Genomic DNA, 25,011 nt, shown 5'->3' with positions numbered 1-25,011 from the left:
TAAAAAAATGTAAATGATTGTGTCCGTCCAAAAAAAAAAATTACTTATAGTGAAAACCACCCTTGAATGATGGGATGGTAGACTAAAAGCTTTAGGAATCCAAACTACAACATATAATAAGTACCCTGTATTAAGATTGAAATTTGACCTTTTTAGAGAGATTTAGCAAAAAAAAACACTTCTGGGGTGGATTTTCCATTTCTCTGGCCTCCCTTGCTCGATTTTGCTGATTGACATCTCTTTCTAACCATCAGAGCCAATGGAATCGAGGGGAACTCCCACATACTCCTTATTTGGTGTGTGTGTGTGTGTGTGTGTGTGTGTGTGTGTGTGTGTGTGTGTGTGTGTGTGTGTGTGTGTGTGTGTGTGTGTGTGTGTGTGTGTGTGTGTGTGTGTGTGTGTGTGTGTGTGTGTGTGTGTGTGTGTGTGTGTGTGTGTGTGTGTGTGTGTGTGTGTGTGTGTGTGTGTGTGTGTGTGTGTGTGTGTGTGTGTGTGTGTGTGTGTGTGTGTGTGTGTGTGTGTGTGTGTGTGTGTGTGTGTGTGTGTGTGTGGTGTGTGTGTGTGTGTGTGTGTGTGTGTGTGTGTGTGTGTGTGTGTGTGTGTGTGTGTGTGTGTGTGTGTGTGTGTGGTGTGTGTGTGTGTGTGTGTGTGTGTGTGTGTGTGTGTGTGTGTGTGTGTGTGTGTGTGCATGCGTGCGTGCATGCAGGGGCGGATCTAGACAAATATTCATGGTGTGGCAAGAGGGTGGCAGGAGAATTTCAGGGGTGGCATCCCCTGGCAGAAGTATATGCTGATTTAATCGCAGACATATCAATCAATGTTAACTTGGAAAGCCACAATATTAATATGTTAACTCAATAACATTAGGTGACATTATTGTGGCACATCAGTAAAGCCTTACATATAAATATAAGGTGGCACACATCATTTAATGAATTTTAAATGAACAATACCAGGGGTACCAAATGTATGCAGACTGCTGCAATAAGTACATTAATTAACTGTCTCATCGATGTTTGTCTGTATGAATATGATAATATTAACAATCATATTATTCCTATCAGCTGTCAATCACTGTTATAATTCACATATTCAGTGTTATTATTAAATAAACTATATTTTTTGGAGGAGATAATGATGAATGTTCCTCAAGATGCTTGCTCACCCTCCTTCAAATTTGAAAGACAAGTAATTACTATCATATATCAAAAGAATCAAAAGAACAGTTCAGCGCCCCACAACTTCATTGCAAACAGTTACAACCTTGACTTTACATCAGAAAGAACAAACATTAAAGAAGTGACTAACTGCATCAAAACGTGTATTCAGCTAAAACATAAACATCGCTGCAGTTATTATCCAGTGGAAAGTCCTTACCTACTGGCCTAGTTAAATCAAAGTGGTTACTTTTTTTTGGCTGGGCAGTGTAGTTTTACACATCGTCTTATTTTTGGGGGCAGAACCCCACAAAGAAGAAAAATATTATACACAAGTAAGGTCATCATCTTAACAGTTTATTATTCTCATCGACTCATCCGTGAGCAGAGCATCAAGTTGGCATGCCTATAACAGCTGAATGTGGCGATTACCATCTTGTTCAGCAAAACGCCTCACAAACTTATTAAGATTTAAAGCTATGGTGCGTTTTGATTCAATGCTGAGTACAGCCAAACTTGACAGACTCTTCTCTGTCATTGTAGACCGCAAACAGTGGCGGCTCCAGAGTATTTGTGTTGGGTAATCTATGGTAGGGCTAACCCATACAGTGGTGGGGCTCAAGTCAGTATTTGCAATGTAATTACATACACGCTCCCCTTGACTATGAAACGCCACGCGTGAGGTTTAGATTATTTCCCTGTCTCAATCCAAATTGAACTGTATGAAATAAAAAGGCACATTTGTCTTAAATAAAAAGTGCGACCTGGAGCCAATCCTGCAATTTCCCCACAGGTGAAAGAGTTGACATGCTGAAAACCCAACCCCTGCAGGGGGGGTCTGGGGGGATACTCCCCCAGGAGATTTTTTGAAATACTAACATAAAATACACATTCTGGTACTCTTTTGAGAAAAAAAAAAAAAAAATCTATTACTAAACGACATATTTAAAAAAATGAATGGTATTTTAGTTTTTTGTTACTTTGTTCTGAAAGCTGAACCTGCTGCTCCTCACAGAGAGAAGAGGGAAGAGGCTGTGTGAATTACTTTACATTGTGGATAAGGGTGGATAGCCCCCATTGTTCTGTGTGTCAAAATGAAAGACAGCACACACACCTATCAATCATCAAACCGTGGGGTCTTATTTCATTACGTGTTGATTTCTATCAACACGTAATGTTGCATCGATGTATCGGGACTTCCTGCAACAAAACCACGCCGTTATCGTGATTCTGATTGGCCAGAAGACATTATCAAAGATGTTCTATTGAGAAGACGATCACTATGTGACAAAAGTTTTCAAAACCGTTTCTAGTCTTCGGTATTTCCAGACAAGTGGCTACTGAAATCAATCTTACTAACTGCTGTCTGTGCAATTTACACTGACCGCAAATACCTCATTCCTTCCGTCTACTTGGATCCAAAATGCTTCTCGTTTTGCGCTGTCCCCCATTCAAATGAAATCGCCACCAATCAAATTTCCACGCTCGTTCCAGGGCCGGGGGAGGGGTTACAAGGCTCGCGTCTTGTGCTGCATCTTGTGCATCTTGTGCTGCACTCGGACATTAGAGATTTTCCCTCATAAATGTCCGATGAGCCACAACTTTTTTTTCAAAACAAAGCTGCCAACTGGGGTGGCAGCTGGGATGGCAAGGCATTTTTCTGAGGTGGCAGCTGCCACCCTGTGCCCCCCTGTAGAACCGCCACTGTGTGTGAGACTGACGCATAGCCAAAACCGGAAGCTGCGATAACTCTGGTGGCTACCATTAGCAGCTAATTTTTACTCTCCGATTTTTACATAAAAATGGAATTATGGATTATAAATAATTTTTTTCAAATCCACAGAAACATTATCAACCTATGGATTAACCGATTCAGCCGCGTTTTTTCTCGTTTTAATGCCATTGAACAAGTATTTTGATCAGATTGACAGCTACGGTGAGACGATCTCCCGTAAAAGCTCCGCAAAGGTACGTGTTGTGATGTCTGTGTTTGCTTCCCCTGTCGCGAGTTCGGATCACTCAGTGATGATACCCTACCTAAATAATCTGTGGAACCTCAGCTTTAATCGGATATCTTGTATGTGCAGCTATGATAAGTAATAAGGGTATCTTTATCTAGAGTTCTGTGCCAAAGGGCGTTAGCATTTTTTGCTCAGGGGTCATTTAGATGCTTCTTATGAGACTTGTGTTTTGTTTTGGTAAAAATGGTTTGTATTGTCAGTTAGCTGAGATTCTTCCCGTTAATCTGGTACAACACATTAATAGGTTCTTAAATATTAAGATGCCCTGAGACACAGTGTCGTGAAAAAAATAAAGCCCCCGCCGATGGGGGCTTTGGGGCTTAACAGGTTAACCAGGTCAGGACACATGTAATGTCCATATTTGCATAGTTTTGCATCCTCACAGTAAAGGTGCAAAGTCTTCTTTTAGATGTTCTTTCACTCATAATTAAATATTAATCCGATGTCAAATCCTTCACATCACCTAGGTCCTAGGCGACCTCAATGCTCCTCAATGTGTGACACACTAAGGTGCTGTTTACACGAGAACGCAAACGGTTGTATCCGCTACTTTTCTCTATATAGCCCGTTCGTTCACACGAGGCCGTAACGGAAACGCGGAAACGGACCCCGCAAACGATAACGGGTCCCAAGGTGGATAGATCTGCAACCAGAACGCTCTGAGGGGCAAAATGGCTCCGTGTGTACGCCCTGACAATCATTTCCTGATAATGATGAAGCCATAGCCCCACCTTTGCAAACCTCTGCTGCTCACTGCTATAGCATGGTCAGTAGCTACTGTCAGCGCTACTGCTACTGACCATGCGTTACGGCTGCTGCCTTCCGGGTCGTCTTAACTGTGTTGATCTGTGTGATCTGTAAATGAGCTGTGCGGTTGCCCTGACGTCATTGGCTGCCATCTACTGGTCCGCCCCCTGAAGATTGTGATTGGAGCACGGCGGGCCCGACGCACTCCAATCGCAGCGCACAGCCGGCGCGCACCTGCTGGAGATGACTACAAAGCCTGGACAATTATCACTCTGGAGGCTCTGTTGAGTGAACAGACGCCTCTCGCTACTTGCTCTTCGTTCTGTGGTTGTGTGGTCTGTGTTTGGTAGTGTGATATGATTAGATGTGACTAAATGTGACGAGAGCATCTTAGCCTCTACGTTGACTGTAGTTGTTTAGTTTAGCTGTGTTTTCTTACAGTCTCCTTTTCTTTAGTTTGTACCACTGCAATAGTGAGGGTTCTCCTGTTTAGTTATGTATATACCTTTGTGTTTAATGCCCCGGCCACACAAGGACGAAAACGGCTAAACGCATAGGATTAACGCAAACGCAATCGCAAAAAAGCTTCCGTCCACACGCAATAGTCATCCGTATAGTGTCTGTCCACACGAGACAGCTCCGTTTAGCTCCAACCGCTGGAGAAGCTGCAGTACATATGCAGGAGCCTCTACGTGGCGCTGTAACTTCCTCCACAAAAGCAGCGAAGAAGCATGGTTGTCATGGTTGCCCTTCTGTTTATTCTCCGCGGTGGGGGCCGAGGGAACCTGGCAGAGTTTTTCGCCAGTCAACGTGTATTAAAGTTTAAATCTTCCGACAAAATTATAAAAGTGCCGGTCAAAGGTCTTATTTGTTATTTATTGAGCTTTAAAACAAATGAATAACGACTCTATATAATATAATAATAATATACACGGAGCCTCTCTTTTTCCTCCCTCTCTTCGGACAGCGCCAGTGTCTGTTTCATGCAGCAGCTGATCCAGTAATGAGTGACCCGGCCGACAGTAAAAATAAACATATTGTAGCGACCCTGCATAGGATGTCCAGGGTGTCACTCAGGCATCCCCCGTCTCTCTGCCAATCATAGAGCTGCACAGTGATGCTGGTTGAGGTGCGGGGCTGTGGTTGGGGGAGCGGACGGGGGAGGGCGGGGAGTTGTGACGTAGACACTGCTATATATATATGTGTAGGGGTAGGAGTTAGGTTAGTGTGAGGTAGAACCCACAAAGTGTACATGTACCTGTGATCATCTGTAAAGAACAAGAGTTATTAAAGCCTAATAACGAGAAGCCTGTTTCCGACTCACCTTGTGAACATGGACCTCCGCAGCGGGTATTACCAAGTCCCTCTTGCCCCAGAGGCCAGACCAAAAACTGTTTTCTGCACCGGCCGGGGACTATGGCAGTTCAAGGTCCTCAGTTTTGGGCTGTGTAATGCCCCGGCCACCTTTGTGCGATTGATGGACAGGGTGCTGTCTGGGATTCCCCGCCTGGTTTACCTGGACGACATCCTGGTGCATGGCAGCTCGTTTGAGGCGGCCCTGGGATCTCTGAGAGTGGTGCTGGAGAGGATCAGAGCCGCTGGTTTGAAGCTACATCCAGATAAGTGTCATTTCCTGCAGAGAGAGGTCACTTTCCTGGGCCACAAAGTGGGGGGGGAGGGCATCGGCACCCTGCACGAGAAAGTGCAGGCGGTCACAGGCTGGCCAAATCCTCGCAACCAGAAACAGCTGAAGAGTTTCCTGGGCCTGGCCTCGTACTACAGGAAGTTTGTATGGGGTTTTGCTTGCACTGCCGCACCCCTGTTCCAGCTGCTGCAGAAGGACAGGGATTTCCTGTGGTCTGAGCAATGTCAAGCAGCGTTTGACGGCCTTCGGCGTGCCTTGAGTGAATCCCCGGTTCTCGCCCCAGCCAACCCCAGGCTGCCGTTCACCCTGGACACAGACGCTAGCGGCGTTGGGGTAGGCGGCGTGCTCTCCCAGACTACACCAGAGGGGGAGCGGGTGGTGGCATACTTCAACCGGGCGTTCAACAAAGCGGAGCGACGATACTGCGTCACCCGCAGGGAACTTTTGGCAGTGGTGCTGTCCATCAGGCACTTTAAGTACTACCTGTGCGGGCAGGCGTTCACGGTGAGGACGGATCACTCTGCATTGCAGTGGCTCATGACGTTCAAAGAGCCAGAAGGGCAGGTCGCCAGGTGGCTAGAAGAGCTCCAAGCTTTCGACTTCAGGGTGGAGCACCGGGCTGGGGTGCGCCACGCAAATGCAGACGCTCTCTCCCGCCGCCCGTGTGCCGCCGGCGGATGCCACTACTGCGAGAAGAGAGAGACTTGTGAAAAGGAGCTGCTGGAGGAGGACATCGTCTGTGCGGCAGCGCAGCAAGTGGAAGAGGTTATCTGCCGGGAGCTCCAGACAGTGGATGTGACAGAGTGGAAGCAACAGCAAGAGCGGGACGCCGTTCTACAGCCTGTACTGCAGTGGGTTGAGTCGCAGCAGCGGCCACCGTGGGAGGAAGTGGCAGTGCTCTCCAAAGCAACCAAGGGGCTGTGGTCTCAGTTTGAGACTCTACGTCTGTGTCAGGGCGTACTACAGCGGGCGTGGAAGGAGCCAGCAACGGGGGAGAAGAGGTGGCAAGTGGTGGTCCCGAGGGGTCTGCAAGAGGTCGTACTCAAGGCCATGCATGGAACGGCAGGCTCTGGGCACTTTGGCGTCACTAAGACTCTCCGGCGCCTTCGTCAGGGCTGCTACTGGGGGCAGTGCAGGAGGGATGTCGAAGACTTCTGTTGCCGCTGTGATCCGTGTATGGCGCGGAAGGGCACCCCTGGTCGTTCCCATGCTCCGCTGCAACAGTTTCCCGTCGGGGCCCTGATGGAGAGAGTAGCGGTTGATGTGGTGGGGCCTCTACCCTTGTCAAACAGGGGTAACCGCTACGTTCTCACGGCCATAGACTACTTCACAAAGTGGCCGGAGGCGTATGCTCTCCCTGATCAAGAAGCAGAGACAGTCGCAGATGCCTTGGTGGCCGGCATATTCAGCCGTTTTGGAGTGCCGGAGACCCTGCACAGTGACCAGGGGAGAAATTTCGAGTCCCGGGTGTTCGCCTCCATGTGCTCACAACTGGGCATGCACAAAACACGCACCTCCCCCTTGCGACCACAGAGCGACGGACTAGTCGAGAGATTCCATCGCACCATGGGACAGCAGCTGGCCATCCTCACGTCTCAGCATCAGCGCGACTGGGACGAGCATCTGCCCCTTGTGCTCATGGCATGTCGGTCTGCAGTCCAGGAGTCCTCAGCCTGTTCGCCTGCCCTCCTCATGTTGGAGAGAGAGCTTCGAACCCCTGCTGTGTTGGCGTTTGGTCGGCCACCAGATTCCCTAGACACGCCTCCAGGTCCTGAGTACGCCAGGAGACTTAAGGACCGCCTTGATTCCGCTCACGCCTTTGCCCGCGATCAGCAGAAAAGTGCTGCGGTGAGACAGAAGCGGAACTACGACACCAGGACCAGAGGGCAGCATTTCCGGGCCGGGGAGCTGGTTTGGGTCTACAGCCCACAACGAAAGAAAGGCCGGTGCCCAAAACTGGACAGTCAGTGGGTTGGTCCCTGCAGAGTACTGGAGAGGGTGGGGGAAGTGGTCTACAGGGTGCAGCTGCCACCAAAGGGGAGAAAAGTGGTGCTCCACAGAGACAGGTTGGCTCCGTACAGAGGAGTCGCTTCCCCACAAACCCAAGGAACATCGGGGCCCACAGCCGTCCCCTCGACATCCCCACTCAGGCCCCCCGGCGAACAGAGCAGCAGTCCCCCATCAGGGACTGAGAGTCCCCCCATTTTTTCACCGCCTGGGCCAGATCCGGCAACCCCGGTCCTCCTGACCCCAGTTCCCCTGCCGAGAAGGCAGACACGACCCCCGGGTCGCTTCAGAGACTTTGTGTGGTAGTACAGTTATAGTGAGACCCCTCAGTTCCTGTAGAGGGCAAGAAAGCGCCCTGGTCTCACTGGAAGGGATGGTAGTCCACCCAGACCTTCCTAGTCAAAGTACAGTGTGTAGATGTAGTGTTGTGCTGTGTTTATTTGTTCCTCGTGGGCGAGGAACTTTGTAGTGGGGGGGTAGTGTAGCGACCCTGCATAGGATGTCCAGGGTGTCACTCAGGCATCCCCCGTCTCTCTGCCAATCATAGAGCTGCACAGTGATGCTGGTTGAGGTGCGGGCCTGTGGTTGGGGGAGCGGACGGGGGAGGGCGGGGAGTTGTGACGTAGACACTGCTATATATATATGTGTAGGGGTAGGGGTTAGGTTAGTGTGAGGTAGAACCCACAAAGTGTACATGTACCTGTGATCATCTGTAAAGAACAAGAGTTATTAAAGCCTAATAACGAGAAGCCTGTTTCCGACTCACCTTGTGAACGTTACAATATTTATAACTAGTTTAGGTAGTTTGAGAGGTGTCTCCGTCCTGTCAGATTATACTTCACTCGCGTTTATGTCCATATCGAGAGAAAGATCAATAATCTGAATTCAGTGTGCAGTTTACTTTGACGCAGGGGTGAGCAGCAGAGGTGGGGAGAGGCGGGGCTATTGCCTCATCATTATCAGAAAATGATCGTATAGGGCGTACACACGGAGCCGTTGGACCCCCCAGAGCGTTGCGTATGCCGTTCTATCCAACTTGGGACCCGTTATCGTTTCCGCAGTCGTTTAGTGCCGTATTCGGTCGTCCTCATGTGGCCGAACGGTCTATATGACACTAAACAGTAACGCAAACGACCGTTTTCGTCCTCGTGTGGCCGGGGCATAAGTAGGCTCACTTATTAGAGTCCTCCCTTTGTTTGGTTGCCCATTTAAACTTGCGCGCTTGTGGCCACTTTTGGTTGTTATTTAAACCGGTGTTTTGTGGCACTTTGTTTGTTTCAGCCTGCTTGTCTGCCATTTTGTCTACCTGTTATACATTAAAACTATTTATAATTATACCAATTCCAACTGGTGTGTGTTGCAATTCCTCATCCCTGGTGAGGACGTAACACCATGCTACAGATGTTAGTGCAAAATCTACAGCTCCTCTACCACAACCATCAGCAACAAGTGGACATGGAGAATTACATGAACTACATGTTGCTAAATCCACCGCGGGGCATAAACAGAAGGGCAATCATGCTCGGGGGTCTTCTTCGCTGCTTTTGGTGTATTTTGTGGCGAAAGTACAGCGCCACTTACAGGCCCGGCATATGTACTACAGCGTCTCCAGCGCTCCCGAGCGGTCTCGTATGAACGGAAGACTTTGATATCTTATTCGTTTTGTTTGCGTTTCGTATGCATTTGCGTTTGCAAAGTGCTTTGAATGCCTTAAAATAAACTTTAAAACTATTTAATCAGGCTTATGAGAGGACACTTGGTAAGAGTGGATTTTGTAAAACAAAATCGTCTTTGTCATTAATTGTTTTGCAGATATTTTCTGGAATTTATCCACCAAAAATCTCCTTTTAGTTTTTTTAATGTTTGCACTCAAGTGAATATAAATCAAGCTAGTGTTGAATTACTCATTATAAGAATGGCTTTTATCTGTTTCTGGAAATGAATTCTTCTATTATTTCCTTATTTTGGTAATAAATACTTAAAGAGCAACTTGCAGATTAGACACACCAGTGAATACATGTGTAGGAAAATTATGTACACACTACATTTTCCAAAAAATATACAGAAATATACACTACAGTGACATCTGGCGTCGTTTTTGTAAGACATTTTTACTTCCGCATAAAAATAGCCTCCCCCACGTGACCTCCCGTGTGTGACGTAACATGGGGAGAGCGGCCGGTCTAACGTATGAATAAACATGGATCACAATGCTAGTTTTGACACAGAAGAGGTTGAAAATACATATTCGAATGCATATGATTATAATTATGAGCCTGCGGCGTCCAAGAGACCAGGAGCAGCCAAGGATTAGAAGAAATAACGGCCATCAGCGAGAAATGGAGCTCTGTTGTGAGGAGAACCAGTGGAGAACAGGACAGCTGTCTTGGTGAGTGACCGGTGTTTCGGATTAACTGGTTTCCCGATCAACTGGTTTACAGAGGTGGGGCACAGTTTAACTTGGCTGGATCACGGTTTAACCTGGGCGGATCCCATTTTTCCCTGGGCGGATCGCAGTTTACCTGAGAGGATCACAGTTTACCACAGCTGAAGACTTCTCCACGCTGCTTTCAAACTGTGAGTAAACAACGTACGCTTCACTTGGAGGCTGTCTGAAGGTGAACACAGGTCTCAGATGGACTTGGTATCACATTAAGAACGATATTCAGTAATTAGTCTGGCAACAATAGCTGGTTTAAATGATTTATTGGAGTTCGCAATGTTTTGAACAGACATCCTGTTACGATTATTGTGTTATGTCACGTTTTCTATGTCTTGGTTTGGGTGTTTTGCTGTTCTCCCTGTCATGTTTTCCTCTGGGTATATTGTCTGGTCCTTTTCCTTGTGTTTTTCCTCCCGTCGTTAGTTTCCCTGGTGTGTCTAGTTGTCTGATTGTTTTCACCTGTGGCCCTTGTGTTTCTCCTCCCCTGCCCGGCTGTGTCTCGTCTTGTGATTACCCCTCCCTGTATTTAGTCTTGTCTCTTCCTGTGTTCAGTGTCGGTTCGTCTTGTGATTTGGCTTGTCCTCGGTGAGTGTTGTGTTCTGTCTTTGTTAGTATAGCCTTGAAATAAAGGAATTTTCACGTTAATCTGCATTTGGGTCCTACCTGCTTCACACATCGTAACATTACGAACCGACCACGATATGGGCCCAGCAGATCCGTTTGAGCAGGAACTAGTGGATTATACCTTTTCTTTGTCTGACTGTGCTCAGCGATGGATAGGAGCGGTCAGGGTTCAGCAGCGAGATGCTGCTCTGGCAGATGCAGTCCACCTTACGCTGAGGAATCAAGATTTGGTTAAATTCTTACCGGCCTGGCTTTTGGATTACCTCACGGTTTGTTTTCCCGATCCTGATAGACCCAGGTCTCCAGATTCCCTTTTTGATACCACACGCATCGGGGTGTGGTCCGTCTGGCGTCAGCCCCTGCTTCTCACCCAGTGTTTGCTACAGTCCAGGAGCCATTCGCTGGTACTCGTCTGGCTTTTGGAGGTCCACGGAGCCTCCAAACGGCTCCTAAGAGGAGTCGCAAGGCCAGGTTAGCAGCACGAGCCCAAAAGGCCATGGTTCCAGAACCAGTTCAGCCCCCAGCAGCCATGGTTACAGATCCAGTTCTGGCCCCAGCAGCCATGGTCCTTGCTCCAGAACCGGTCCCGGCAGCCATGGATTCGGCTCCAGAGCCGGCCCATACAGCCATGTTTCCGGCTCCAGAACCGGACCTTACAGCCATGTTTCCGGCTCCAGAACCGGACCTTACAGCCATGTTTCCGGCTTCAGAACCGGACCTTACAGCCATGATTCTGGCTTCAATTCCGGCTCCAGAGCCGGCCCATTTAGCCATGTTTCCGGCTCCAGAACCGGACCTTACAGCCATATTTCCGGCTCCAGAACCGGACCATTCAGCCATGTTTCCGGCTCCAGAACCGGACCTTACAGCCATGTTTCCGGCTCCAGAACCGGACCTTACAGCCATGATTCTGGCTTCAATTCCGGCCCCCGCAGCCATGGTTCGAGACCCAGCTCTGGCCCCAGCTGCCACAGTCCCATCTCAAGTTTCCTCTCGAGTCCCCTCTCCAGTTTCTTCTCAAGTCCCCTCTCCAGTTCCCTCCCGAGTCCCCTCTCCAGTTTCCTCTCAAGTTCCTTCTCAAGTCCCCTCTCCAGTTTCCTCTTAAGTTCCTTCTCGAGTCTCCTCTCGAGTCACCTCTCAAGTCCCCTCTCGAGTCACCTCTCGAGTTCCATCTCTAGTCCCTTCTCGAGTCACCTCTCGAGTTCCATCTCTAGTCCCTTCTCGAGTCACCTCTCGAGTTCCATCTCTAGTCCCTTCTCAAGTCCCTCCTCTAGTCACTTCTCTAGTCCCCTCTCTGGTCCCTTCCCGAGTCCCTTCTCTAGTCCCATCTCTAGTCCCTACTCAAGTCCCTCCTCTAGTCAATTCCCTAGTCCCTCCTCTAGTCACTTCTTGAGTCCCCTCTCCAGTTCCCTCTCGAGTTCCCTCTCAAGGTCCCTCCTCTAGTCCCTCCTTTAGTCCCTCCTCTAGTCCCTCCTCTAGTCCCTCCTTTAGTCCCTGCTCTAGTCCCTCCTTTAGTCCCTCCTCTAGTCCCTCCTCGAGTCCCCTCTCTAGTTCCCCTCTCGAGTCCCCTCTCTAGTTCCCCTCTCGAGTCCCCGCTCTAGTTCCCCTCTCGAGTCTCCTCTTGAGTCCCCTCTCGAGTTCCCCCTTGGTTCCCCTCTCGAGTCTCCTCTCGAGTCACGTCTCAAATCCCTACCCAATGTCCTGGTCCGTTGGAGGTTCCGCTGGGGGTCCTGCCAACTCCATGTCCTGTCCCGTTGGAGGCCCCGTCGACTACTCCTCTGCCGGGGGTCCTACCAATCGTATGTCTGTCCCGTTGGAGGTCCCGCCGTCTACTCTCCTGCCGGGGGTCCTGCCAGCTCCTTGTCCTGTCTTGTTGGAGGTCCCGCCGTCTACACTCCTGCCGGGGGTCCTGCCAACCCTTTGTCCTGTGCCGTTGGAGGCCCCGCCGACTACTCTCCTGCCGGGGGTCCTGCCAACCCTTTGTCCTGTCCCCTTGGAGGTCCTGCCGTCTACTCTCCTGCCGGGGGTCCTGCCAGCTCCTTGTCCTGTCTCGTTGGAGGTCCCGCCGTCTACTCTCCTGCCAGGGGTCCTGCCAACCCTATGTGCTGTCCCGTTGGAGGCCCCGCCGACTGCTCTCCTGCCGGGGGTCCTGCCAATCCCGTGTCCTGGTCCTCTTCCGTGGGGGATCCTGCAGAGGCCTGTCCCACCAGCTCCGACACCGGGTTCTGCCCGGCCTCCGGCGCTGTCCCGTCAGCGCCTTCCTGCCCGGCCTCCGGAGCTGTCTGGTCTTCGCCCTCGAGCCCGGCCCTCTGAGAGCCCGGCCCTCTGAGAGCCGCAGTCTTCACCCTCGATCCCGGCCCCCTGAGAGCCATGGCCTTCGCCCTCGAGCCCGGCCCCCTGACTTTCCCGGCCGCGGCCCTCGCCCTCATGCTCGGCCCCCTGAGTTCGCCCGTGGTGGCCTTCGCCCCTCCATAACCCCCACCTTGGACTCTGTCTTGCCCCCGGGCAGTCCGCCCGAGTCCCCCTTCTCGGCTTCTGCCTTGCCCCCAGGCCGTCCGCCCGAGATCCCTTCCGGGTCCTCCGCGGTGCTCTTGGGTTGTCAGCCCAGACCCGTCCTCCGGACCCCCCTCCACCCACCCTGGTGGCCCTAGTTTTGTGGTCAACTGGTACATAAATCTTTTGGTATATTTGACCGATTAAAGGTTCTGGACAAATGTTTTGAACCAGATGAAGAGGAGATTGAACCAGAATTAGAGGACGATGTCTCAGAAATGGAAGACAACAGCGATCCAGACTATGAGCCTGACCAACAGTCAACAGACCAGGAAGAGTACCAATCCTTATGGTGATAAAATGGTTTGATTGTTCACTCCAAAGTTTTCTTTCCTATGTTATTTTTTCACAGTCAGCAGTTCCCTTCAATATGACTATAATTACCCTCTAAATGCTCCATTCAAATGCTTGATTAGAGGAACGTTTTCTCTCATTTGCATTCTTGTAGCGCTGCCTTTATTAGTTGTTTCATGAATAGGAACTAAACATATTCTGAATGCTGCAATGATTACACTCTATAAAAAGTGTGCTTGTTTTGAACTTTAATCAGGCGAAATCTTTTGTGATGATGAATTTTCCCCCTGTGAAGTGACTCATTTGTATTTAAATGAAGTTTCTAACTGAAGTGACCCCAGTTCTGCCTAACAGGCCATCAGCAACCCACACCCCCCCCCCGGAAATTTCCACTGGAGTTGTTGTCTAGTTTCTCACTCTTCTAAGAATACGCCACTGACGGACATTAGAATGCCTAACATTAAGCATGATACGCCCTGCTGTTTGTTGACAGTGGGGAATAGGAGCTGACTAATGGCAGGAATGCATGATGGAGAGCGGAAAAGTACCGGAGGCCGCAGACAACTGCCCCCACTACACCCCTCCCCCCTGCTGACCAGTTAAGCACTCTCCACTATATGTGTCTCCAGGGTCAGTTTTATACAAGGCCAGCCTCAGTTTCAGGCTACCACTGAATAACATGTAACGTTTAACTGGAAAGGGTTATTATCTGTCATAGATTCATAATGGGACTTCATATTTGGGGGGGATTGCATTTACTGTTATTCATCAAGGATAACATTCAAAACTTTTTCTTTCCAAATTCAAGAATATTTGATATACAAATGGCCCTTTGGGGGTTGAACGTATCAAAAGTGAAAGTGCTCATTATACAATGCTGAAAATGGCCCTTGGGACTGATATTTAGGAACGCATCACTGAGTCTTATTCTCTCCCGAAAGAAGCTCTGATATCAAAACTCAGGGAATCTGCTGATCCTGGGTATACATTTGATAGCATTTTTCCTTTTTCCCTTTTTTAATGCTTCTGAATACCTCACTGCTGAAATAAATGAGGTCAGGGATTACTGTGGTGCAAAGAAGTGAATCAATGGGCAGCCCAACCTCGCTTAATGAAGAAATGGATGCAATGACTTTTAAAAAGTTACAGAAGAATGCTTGATGGAGAGCGGAAAAGTACCGGGGGCCGCCGACAACTGCCCCCACTACACCCCTCCCCCCCCTGCTGACCAGTTGAGCACTCTCCACTAGATGTGTCTCAAATAAAGAAAAGCCATGTTTTCTGATTTTCTTTACTTTACTGCCCTCAATTTCCTGTGGACCAACACAGCTTAATCCAGGTAATAACTCTAGTGATGACTAAGGCCTCTACCAGCAGGAGCTCCTTTATTTGACTGACACATGTTGGCCTCTTGTTCTCTTTCAGAGGACACATCTGCTCGAGGGAAGACATGTTTTTCTGTGCTGAGACAAATTATTCAGTTGCAGACTCAAATGTATTAAAATCTGGTCTGGTAGCACCTGGATATAAAAGATGCTGATATTTTGTGCAGGTGTCCAGCTCTAAATACGGTGAGTTTAAACAGAACATGTTGTAGCTGATATATTACAACATTACTAAAAAGCCAAACACCTGACATTTGAAAACAATATGACTAATAATTGTTTTGATATTGTAGCGGGCATCAGGATATTATCTGCTATGAGCTGGCAAAAACTGAAATTAACTGTGGTATTTTGAGGTGCAGATTCACTCAATATTGCTTCCAGTTTGTTATTGCCTCCCACATGCAAGAACAAAAGGTGTAAACTCCTGTTTTGATGGAGAGGCAGGATAGGCTGGCTTTATAAGGACAATCCGCACTGTACTGCCGCTGCTGCTTATGTAACGGGAGATTTGACCCGGACACTGTGTTCCCTGACAAAGGCATTTCTATTCAAAAACCTGAGGTGGCACGCTTCCAGCGAAACATTCACTGAGGGGGAACTTCTGCCCATCAGGAGAGGAGACAGTAAACAAGGAGCAGAGGGCACTTGGCTGTTATAACCAGTGTTGTGCTAGTTACTGAAAACCAGTAACTAGTTACCATTATTAGTTACTTCATTTCAAAAGTAACTCCGTTACTTTACTAGTTACTTACGCCAAAAAGTAATGCGTTAGTGTGAAAAGTAACGTTTTAGTTACTTAAAAAAATTGCTCCCATTAATGCCCTTATAGCCTTCCTTTCAGTACTGTTATTGCATTGGAGAATAATACAATCTGTTGATCAACTTGACATGCCTTATATGCAATCTGGATTGCATCGATATTAGCTGGCTTTCCATTTCTGTATATTCTTTCTCCAGGTAGTTGGAAAAAGTGTTCCGTCCCATATGCCGTGTGCGGCCCGGACATGCTATCATGCTAACTAGCTCCCTGAAAACTGCGGTCAAGCCAGCCGTCTTTCACTTTTGCGTGGTCAAACCAGCCGCCCCTGTATTTCGAGTGCGCGATTAGTTACAGGTTTACGGTAATGCAATAAAACAACCCTGGGAAGCTGGACGTTTCGTATGTGCAGGAACACTTCCGGTGAGGATTTCAAAGTAAAGGATGGCATGTGGGTCATTTATATTATCTGCGATTGAGGAACAGGGTAATTTATGAGAATAATGTTAGGACTTATTGCTTCATACACTTGTTGCACAAATACTATGAACTACTTTTACTGTGTACTTCTTGAGAATGGCAAAAGTCCCTCCAGAGAACAAGAATGAGCATTTTTGTCAACTTTAATGTGGTCTAAAAAACATTTATTCCATAAGTAGTTTATGAAACTGCCATGTTCGTACTTAATACTTCTAGGACTACTTGCACAAATAATATGAACTACTTTTACTGTGTACTTTTTGAGTAATTTGAGTTTCAAAGTCCTCTCCAGAGAACAAGAATGAGCATTTGTGTCAAATTTAATGTGGGATAAAACACATTTCTTCCATGAGTAGTTTATGAAACTGCCATGTTTGTACTTAGTACTTTTAGGACTACTTGCAAAAATAATATGAACTAATTTTACTGTGTACTTTTTGAGTAATTTGAGTTTCAAAGTCCTCTCCAGAGAACAAGAATGAGCATTTTTGTCAACTTTAATGTGGTCTAAAAAACATTTCTTCCATAAGTAGTTTATGAAACTGCCATGTTTGTACTTAATACTTTTAGGACTACTTGCACAAATAATATGAACTACTTTTACTGTGTATTTTTGGAGTAATTTGAGTTTCAAAGTCCTCTCCAGAGAACAAGAATGAGCATTTGTGTCAATTTTAATGTGGGATAAAACACATTTCTTCCATAAGTAGTTTATGAAACTGCCATGTTTGTACTTAATACTTCTAGGACTACTTGCAAAAATAATATGAACTACTTTTACTGTGTACTTTTTGAGTAATTTGAGTTTCAAAGTCCTCTCCAGAGAACAAGAATGAGCATTTTTGTCAACTTTAATGTGGTCTAAAAAACATTTCTTCCATAAGTAGTTTATGAAACTGCCATGTTTGTACTTAATACTTCTAGGACTACTTGCACAAATAATATGAACTAATTTTACTGTGTACTTTTTCAGTAATTTGAGTTTCAAAGTCCCCTCCAGAGAACAAGAATGAGCATTTGTGTCAACTTTAATGTGGTCTAAAAACATTTCTTCCATAGACATATGACACTGCCATGTTCTTCTGCCCTAGTTGCAATTCCAATTGCTTGCCCTGGCTTCTTGGAGTTGGTCCTGATTCATCCCCAGGCACTGCTCATGGAACCATCTTTCACAGGTGTCACACTGTATCTGTAAAATGAAATGAGTGACCATCAAATCTGATACATCTTGTCATCGGAAATGATGAAGTATTGAAGTGCAATAGAGAATAATTTTGACAAAATTAGATTCATGTCAACTTTATTACATGTATCTATAGTCTGTAGCATACTCACCTCAAACACCAGTTTAATATCTGAAAATAACTATATTATGTCTACATTTTCAGTTTTTCAAATAAAAATGTTTTTTAGGTAGTTATAGGTAGAAGATTTATAGTTCTGGGAAAACCCCATGTTGCATCACTATAATGTAGTTACCTTTTGGTATTCTTAATTGGTCAGTTACTGTATGTATTGCATACGAGCTGCTTCTCCCTGCTTCCCATATTTTGATAGTGACTTACAGGATGTTGGTGTGTGAAAGAGGACAACAGCAGATAACACACACAAACCTCTTTCCAAGTGGTCCGTTTTACATTAGGAGTGTTGCCTCAAGGTATAACTTGGTTTTCAGGCCTGATCTGGTGGACATGTACCGTCAGTCTCCCAGCAGCGTAGAGTGAGGTGGAGGAACCGCGGGGTGCGCTAATTCAGTGCCCCATATTGCTATTTTCCAAGCTAATGTAGCTTTGTCATATTTGTCAACGCTGCATTGAGGCTATTGTCATCATGTGGGTGGACTTAGACTCAAACCTGGGGTGAAGTTACACTTTAATTGAATATGTTGCTATTAGACATGATTAGAATTGTCAGTATCCCTATTCCACTACTCATCACATTTTATATTCTCTCTGTTCATTATATGTGTAAACAATGTATATACATTACCATTTATCTGAGAGAAGTTGTCTTGACTGTTTTGTTAGTAAATCAATTTATATCGGTTCCACAGTCATTTTGAATAAAGTTAATGTGTGTGGGCTGCAGCTGGGGCGACGCACGAGGTTGCCGTAAAAAAATTATTCGGCATGCGCCGAAAAGTAGAAATCGAAGCATGGCCCTGCAGCGTTTTCGCTGGACTGCCTGATCTGGATAGACCCAGTGACTCAACAGTTTTATAAATACATCTAATATCATAAATTGAATTTGATTAGAATATGATGAAGCCCTATTATAACTACACTACGACAAATACTCACCCAATCTGTAGTGGGAGGCCCAGATCCTGGGGGCTTTGAGGCAGAGCACATTGCACAGTTGTTCTCCATGTGAAACACTGCAGGAAAAGAAAATATGTTATTTAGACATACTGTATATGTATACAGTTAACAGTTGATTGGCAGCAGAAGTGCAGTCAAATTCTATGCAGCTGTTCAGCTGTAAATTATAGCTTATGAACTCTAAATGGATCATGAATGGGATCATTAACACAGGTTTAATATGTTTTTAAGGATGGATGTTTTAAAAAGAAGACTATGTACACAGTGTGAACAGAACAACATATAAGCAGACATACATAAACAATCCGTAATATTCTAAACATTACTAGGCAATGACCTGTATGCAACACATTTAAAAATGCAGGAATTTATATTTGTCACTGTTTCACTCTAAGCCCTGTTTTGTGTTCCATATTTCACCCATGCCTCCTGCCACTCTGCCTGTAAGCTTTCAATAAACCACCTATAAACTGTTCCTGGATGCCTGGTACAATCTATTCGTTTCCTCTTCCCTGCTCTCCTGACACAAACCGTGACAGTTTAAGTGTCAGTATTTACATTCCTTATTGCAGCAGGAAAAAAATTATTCTTCAACTGTTAATGTCTCAATGGAGTGTGTGTGAGAGAAATATAAGTTATGGGTTCAACTGAGATATGTATGGAATATTTGGTTTGGGCCCTGTGCTTAAAATCAATGATGCTGTCGGCTATAAATGCTGTAGTGTGTGGACTCAAAGGCAATTTTACAGGCTGTAGTTATTGTAGATTTGTTTGATTGCATTGGATTAATAGAAGTTCATCATTTCCATAACAACTAACTAAGAACCATAACATAAAGCAGGACAAATGACTTACAAACCTGAACCATTGAGTATTGAAAGTGCAAACTTTCTCCTCTCACAAGCCATCTCCTTTTTGGATGTCCCAAAGGACATAATTGGTAATGCAGGAAAGGCCTCCATCACTGCTCTTGCCATCTACACACCAACACACAGAATCACACTTCTCATCTGCGCTACATTGTTTTTGCCAGTAAAATTACAACATTGAATTGATATTTCAATAAAAATGATCAAACTATTAATAACTAATAGTTGTAATGAGGTAATTAACACAACTTGAAGAATGTACATGACAAACTACATGGGTTGTGTCAACAACCAGCCCTCTTATCACTTTTACACAATTCCCCTAAAAAATAAACTGAAAATTGATAATTCAGAAACTAATGACTTATTTTTTAACATCATTGACTATTTTATACTTTAAACTTGTATAATAATCAAGACACTGAAATAAATATAAGAATATATATGTAGCAGAAGCATACATATTACATATAGTAGTTAAAGTAAAAAACTACGTTACCATGGTAACAATGACCCCACAGCTACTGCCATCACGTTGAACTGGATGGTGCATGGTTGCTCCTCTCCATTTGACAGTCCCCCAGTCCTCCTTGCCATAGCAGGTCCTCCTCATCTTGAAGTATTCCCTTTGTAAAACACATTGTGGAATAGTCTCTAATGTAACTCCCAACAGACACATGTAGAATACAAATCTTTAAATATTGTGTAAAATAAAAACACTCCATCCCAACAGTATGGACACTGGAAAATATTGTAGGTTACCTTGCTTACTGAGCTACTTCATTTAGAATTGTGTACACAGATACTAAGGGCGGGATAAGGAAATATCATTTAAAAAACAGCTGAGACCACCGCTTCAGTGGTGTGGGTTTGGGAACTTCTGTTAACATACTTATGTTTACTTAAACACAAAGCACTAAATATAATTCTAAGATCACTTTATATCTAATTTGCTGACTTACCGTACTCTTTTCGCAGCATTTTCCGAGTCTGCTTTCTCTTTGGAATTTGCCGCTGGATCCACCAAAAATACTGATCTTATAGCAGGAAATAAGTACTAAAAAAAAGGGATGTTATTTCAAAACAGCATTAAACATATATACATATTTAAATGAAAGGGATTTCTGAATGAAAACAATCACTAACCAGCAACTTCCAGTGTGTTCTTTCAATATTTACAAAGGCGATCACGGCTTGATAATCATTAAAGTGGATCTATAACAGCAATAAAAATACTTTTTTTTAAGTTTTCGTAGGAATATGATGCCTTATTTTATTAAAAATAAATCATGGTGTTTGAATTTGTATATTAAATTACAAAATAGAAAACCCAAAGTACTATAACACAGCCTCGCCTACTGATTTCAAATGTGTGCTCTAAAATCATATTTATAAATGACTATTATCATTATTATAAGCAAGACAATAAATGGCAAAGATATGTAGAAAATAAACGTATTTGAGATACGTTCATAAGAAACGTAACGTGGGAGAAAATATGTTGCTAGAAGATATGTAGAAAGTAAACGTATTTGAGATACGTTGATAGGCAAGGCAAGGCAAGTTTATTTATATAGCACTTTTCAACACAAGGCAATTCAAAGTGCTTTACAAAAATGAAAGACATTAAGAAAATGGCATTAAAAATCAGTCATTTAAAAGAAAAGCTAATACAATAAACATTAAAAGAAAAAATACATGGATAAAAGTTACAGTGCAGTTTAAGATATGAATAGTTCAATTAAAAGCAGCGACAAAAAGAAAAGTCTTCAGCCTGGATTTAAAAGTAGTCAGAGTTGCAGCGGACCTGCAGGTTTCTGGGAGTTTGTTCCAGATATTTGGAGCATAATAACAGAACGCTGCTTTACCGTGTTTAGTTCTGACTCTGGGGACAGAAAGCTGAAGATATTCAATAGAAACGTAACGTGGGAGAAAATGTGTTTCTAGAAGATATTTAGAAAATAAACGTATTTGAGATACGTTCACAACGAACGTAACGTGGGAGAAAATACGTTTCTAGCTAAACGTAATTGAGAATGCAGTTTAGTTCTGTGGGAACGTACTTTTTAGGAGACAGGGTTGAGCAGTCAAACATGGTGGTGGAAATAATACATTCTCTAGGAGTGACTTTGCCATTGGATTACTGAAAAAAATTACAGTAAAAGTAGTTCATATTATTTTTGCAAGTAGTCCTAGAAGTATTAAGTACAAACATGGCAGTTTCATAAACTACTTATGGAAGAAATGTTTTTTAGACCACATTAAAGTTGACACAAATGCTCATTCTTGTTCTCTGGAGAGGACTTTGAAACTCAAATTACTCAAAAAGTACACAGTAAAAGTAGTTCATATTATTTTTGCAAGTAGTCCTAGAAGTATTAAGTACAAACATGGCAGTTTCATAAACTACTTATGGAAGAAATGTGTTTTATCCCACATTAAAGTTGACACAAATGCTCATTCTTGTTCTCTGGAGAGGACTTTGAATCTCATATTACTCAAAAAGTACACAGTAAAAGTAGTTCATATTATTTTTGCAAGTAGTCCTAGAAGTATTAAGTACAAACATGGCAGTTTCATAAACTACTTATGGAAGAAATGTTTTTTAGACCACATTAAAGTTGACACAAATGCTCATGCTTGTTCTCTGGAGAGGACTTTGAAACTCAAATTACTCAAAAAGTACACAGTAAAAGTAGTTCATATTATTTTTGCAAGTAGTCCTAGAAGTATTAAGTACAAACATGGCAGTTTCATAAACTACTTATGGAAGAAATGTGTTTTATCCCACATTAAAGTTGACACAAATGCTCATTCTTGTTCTCTGGAGAGGACTTTGAATCTCATATTACTCAAAAAGTACACAGTAAAAGTAGTTCATATTATTTTTGCAAGTAGTCCTAGAAGTATTAAGTACAAACATGGCAGTTTCATAAACTACTTATGGAAGAAATGTTTTTTAGACCACATTAAAGTTGACACAAATGCTCATGCTTGTTCTCTGGAGAGGACTTTGAAACTCAAATTACTCAAAAAGTACACAGTAAAAGTAGTTCATATTATTTTTGCAAGTAGTACTAGAAGTACTAAGTACAAACATGGCAGTTTCATAAACTACTTATGGAAGAAATGTTTTTTAGACCACATTCAATTTGACGAAAATGCTCATTCTTGTTCTCTGGAGAAAACTTTTGCCATTCTCAAAAAGTACACAGTAAAAGTAGTTCATAGTATTTGTGCAACAAGTTTATGAAGCAATAAGTCCTAAAATTATTCTCATAAATTACCCTGTTCCTCAATCGCAAATAATATAAATGAACCACATGCCATCCTTTACTTTGAAATCCTCACCGGAAGTGTTCCTCGGTGGGATTTTCTGTAGCTTTAAAGTGGTCGAATATATAATACTGCCCATACGAAACGTCCAGCTTCCCAGGGTTGTTTTTATTGCATTACCGTAAACCTGTAACTAATCGCGCACTCGAAATACAGGGGCGGCTGGTTTGACCACGCAAAAGTGAAAGACGGCTGGCTTGACCGCAGTCCCTGAAAGCGGGTGACTCCACTGTAGCAATAGCCTGCATGTGTTCTACAACATACCGTGCAATGGCTTTATCGACCCTGGCTAGCAGTCCCTTGGTTAAAATCCAGCCGCTGTTGCTTAGGTGGAGATGGAGTGGCGTTGGATGAGTCTGGGTCTGTGCCGGTCTTAGTTACTAGCTTCGTCCCAGCATGTTGTTTTTGCAGATGTTTTAAGAGATTTGAATTACTGGTTTGGGCAGTAGATAGGATCTTTGACCCGCCAAGACACAACTTACATTTAACTAAAACGTTATTTTCTTTGTGCTCGACAAAAGTGAAATAGTGAGAATATCTCCAGGTGGAGAAACTAGACTTGAGCTCCGCCGCCGCCATGATAGTCTTGTTAGTAAACAACACAAACACGCCCACAGCCCGTCTCCGCATGTGACACAGGAAGTATCTAAGTACATTTACTCACTCATCTCTGTTCGCCTGGCTGTTGACTATATACAAAAAAATAACGGAGTAACGCACCATGTAGTAACGGTAACTGAGTTACTGAATTAAAAAAGTAATGCGTTAGAGTACTAGTTACCAGTGTTGTGCTAGTTACTGAAAATCAGTACTAGTTACCATTACTAGTTACTTCATGTCAAAAGTAACTCAGTTACTTTAGTAGTTACTTACACCCAAAAGTAATGCGTTACTGTGAAAGGTAACGTTTTCGTTACTTGCAAAAAGGGCTCCCATTAATGCCCTTATAGCCTTCATTTCAGTACTGTTATTGCATTGGAGAATAATACAATCTGTTGATCAACTTGACATGCCTTATATACAATCTGGATTGCATCGATATTAGCTGGCTTTCCATTTGTGTATATTCTTTCTCCAGGTAGTTGGAAAAAGTTTTCCGTCCCATATGCCGTGTGCTGCCCGGACATGCTATCATGCTAACTAGCTCCCTGAAAGCGGGTGACTCCACTGTAGCAATAGCCTGCATGTGTTCTACAACATACCGTGCAATGGCTTTATCGACTTTTCCCTGGATAACAGTCCAGTCCAGTTTAACCAAAGGGTTAAAATCAAGCCGCTGTTGCTTAGGTGGAGGTGGAGTGGCGTCGGCTGAGTCTCTGTGGTCTTAGCTACTAGCTTCGTCCCAGCATGTTGTTTTTGCAGATGTTTTAAGAGATTTGAATTGCTGGTTTGGGCAGTAGATAGGCTCTTTGACCCGCCAAGACACAACTTACATTTAACTAAAACGTTCTTTTATTTGTGCTCGACAAAAGTGAAATAGTGAGAATATCTCCAGGTGGAGAAACTATACTTGAGCTCCGCCGCCGCCATGATAGTCTTGTTAGTAAACAACACAAACACGCCCACAGCCCGTCTCCGCATATGACACAAGAAGTATCTAAGTACATTTACTCAAGTACTGTACTTAAGTACAGTTCTCATCTCTGTTCGCCTGGCTGTTGACTATATAAAAAAACTAACACAGTAACGGAGTAACGCACCATGTAGTAACGGTAACTGAGTTACTGAATTTAAAAAGTAATGCGTTAGAGTACTAGTTACTGCCAAAAATACAGTTACAGTAACGCGTTACTTTGTACCGCGTTAGTCCTAACACTGGTTATAACACCCTCATAGGGATGGAAGTTTATAATCAACTTTAAACAGGATTACCTGCTAAATCTGTTAGCCAAAGTGACTCCTGAATAAGCCCATTACAACTTTATTCAATTGAATGAGGATCTTCAAAAGGCCTTTACAAACTTTATTTGAACAGCAGAAGTCGCTCCATTGATTGATAGCAAATTGACCTATTCAGTCTAGATTTGATAATCCATTCATGAATTAATCTAAACTTAGTATCAAATGCAATGTAAGTAAATAAAAGAGAAAATAAATATCAATAAGTGTCGTATGTAAGTCAATGGAACAATGTGAACTTAGAAGAAGAAGAAACCAAGATATTTAGTATCAAAACATATTTTATTTATAGGAAAACCTGCCCTTCATTAAGCATATTCAGGCAATGAAAACACATACTGTAGTTTAAAAAAGCAGAAATAAAGTCTGAGCTAACAGAAGATGCTCCGTTTTGGTTTATTTTAATACAGTTAAGCTCACACACACTATTTTATGAATATAGGTTCACCTACTGAATTTAAAAAGAACAA

At 44.2% G+C, this 25,011-nt stretch overlaps 1 long non-coding RNA gene across 1 annotated transcript; it reads right to left on the bottom strand.

The window, feature by feature from the left end:
• Positions 1 to 19,951: 19,951 nt before the first annotated feature.
• LOC117547043 lies at positions 19,952 to 23,257 on the bottom strand. The gene is made up of 3 exons (XR_004569110.1): positions 22,907 to 23,257; positions 20,453 to 20,521; positions 19,952 to 20,363 (listed from the first exon to the last, which is right to left on the bottom strand). It is a non-coding gene; the product is annotated as an uncharacterized LOC117547043 (long non-coding RNA).
• Positions 23,258 to 25,011: the final 1,754 nt, after the last annotated feature.

Source organism: Gymnodraco acuticeps, unplaced genomic scaffold (assembly GCF_902827175.1).
Source record: "Gymnodraco acuticeps unplaced genomic scaffold, fGymAcu1.1, whole genome shotgun sequence".
NCBI lineage: Eukaryota > Metazoa > Chordata > Actinopteri > Perciformes > Bathydraconidae > Gymnodraco > Gymnodraco acuticeps.
This window is presented reverse-complemented; position numbering and strand designations above follow the sequence as displayed.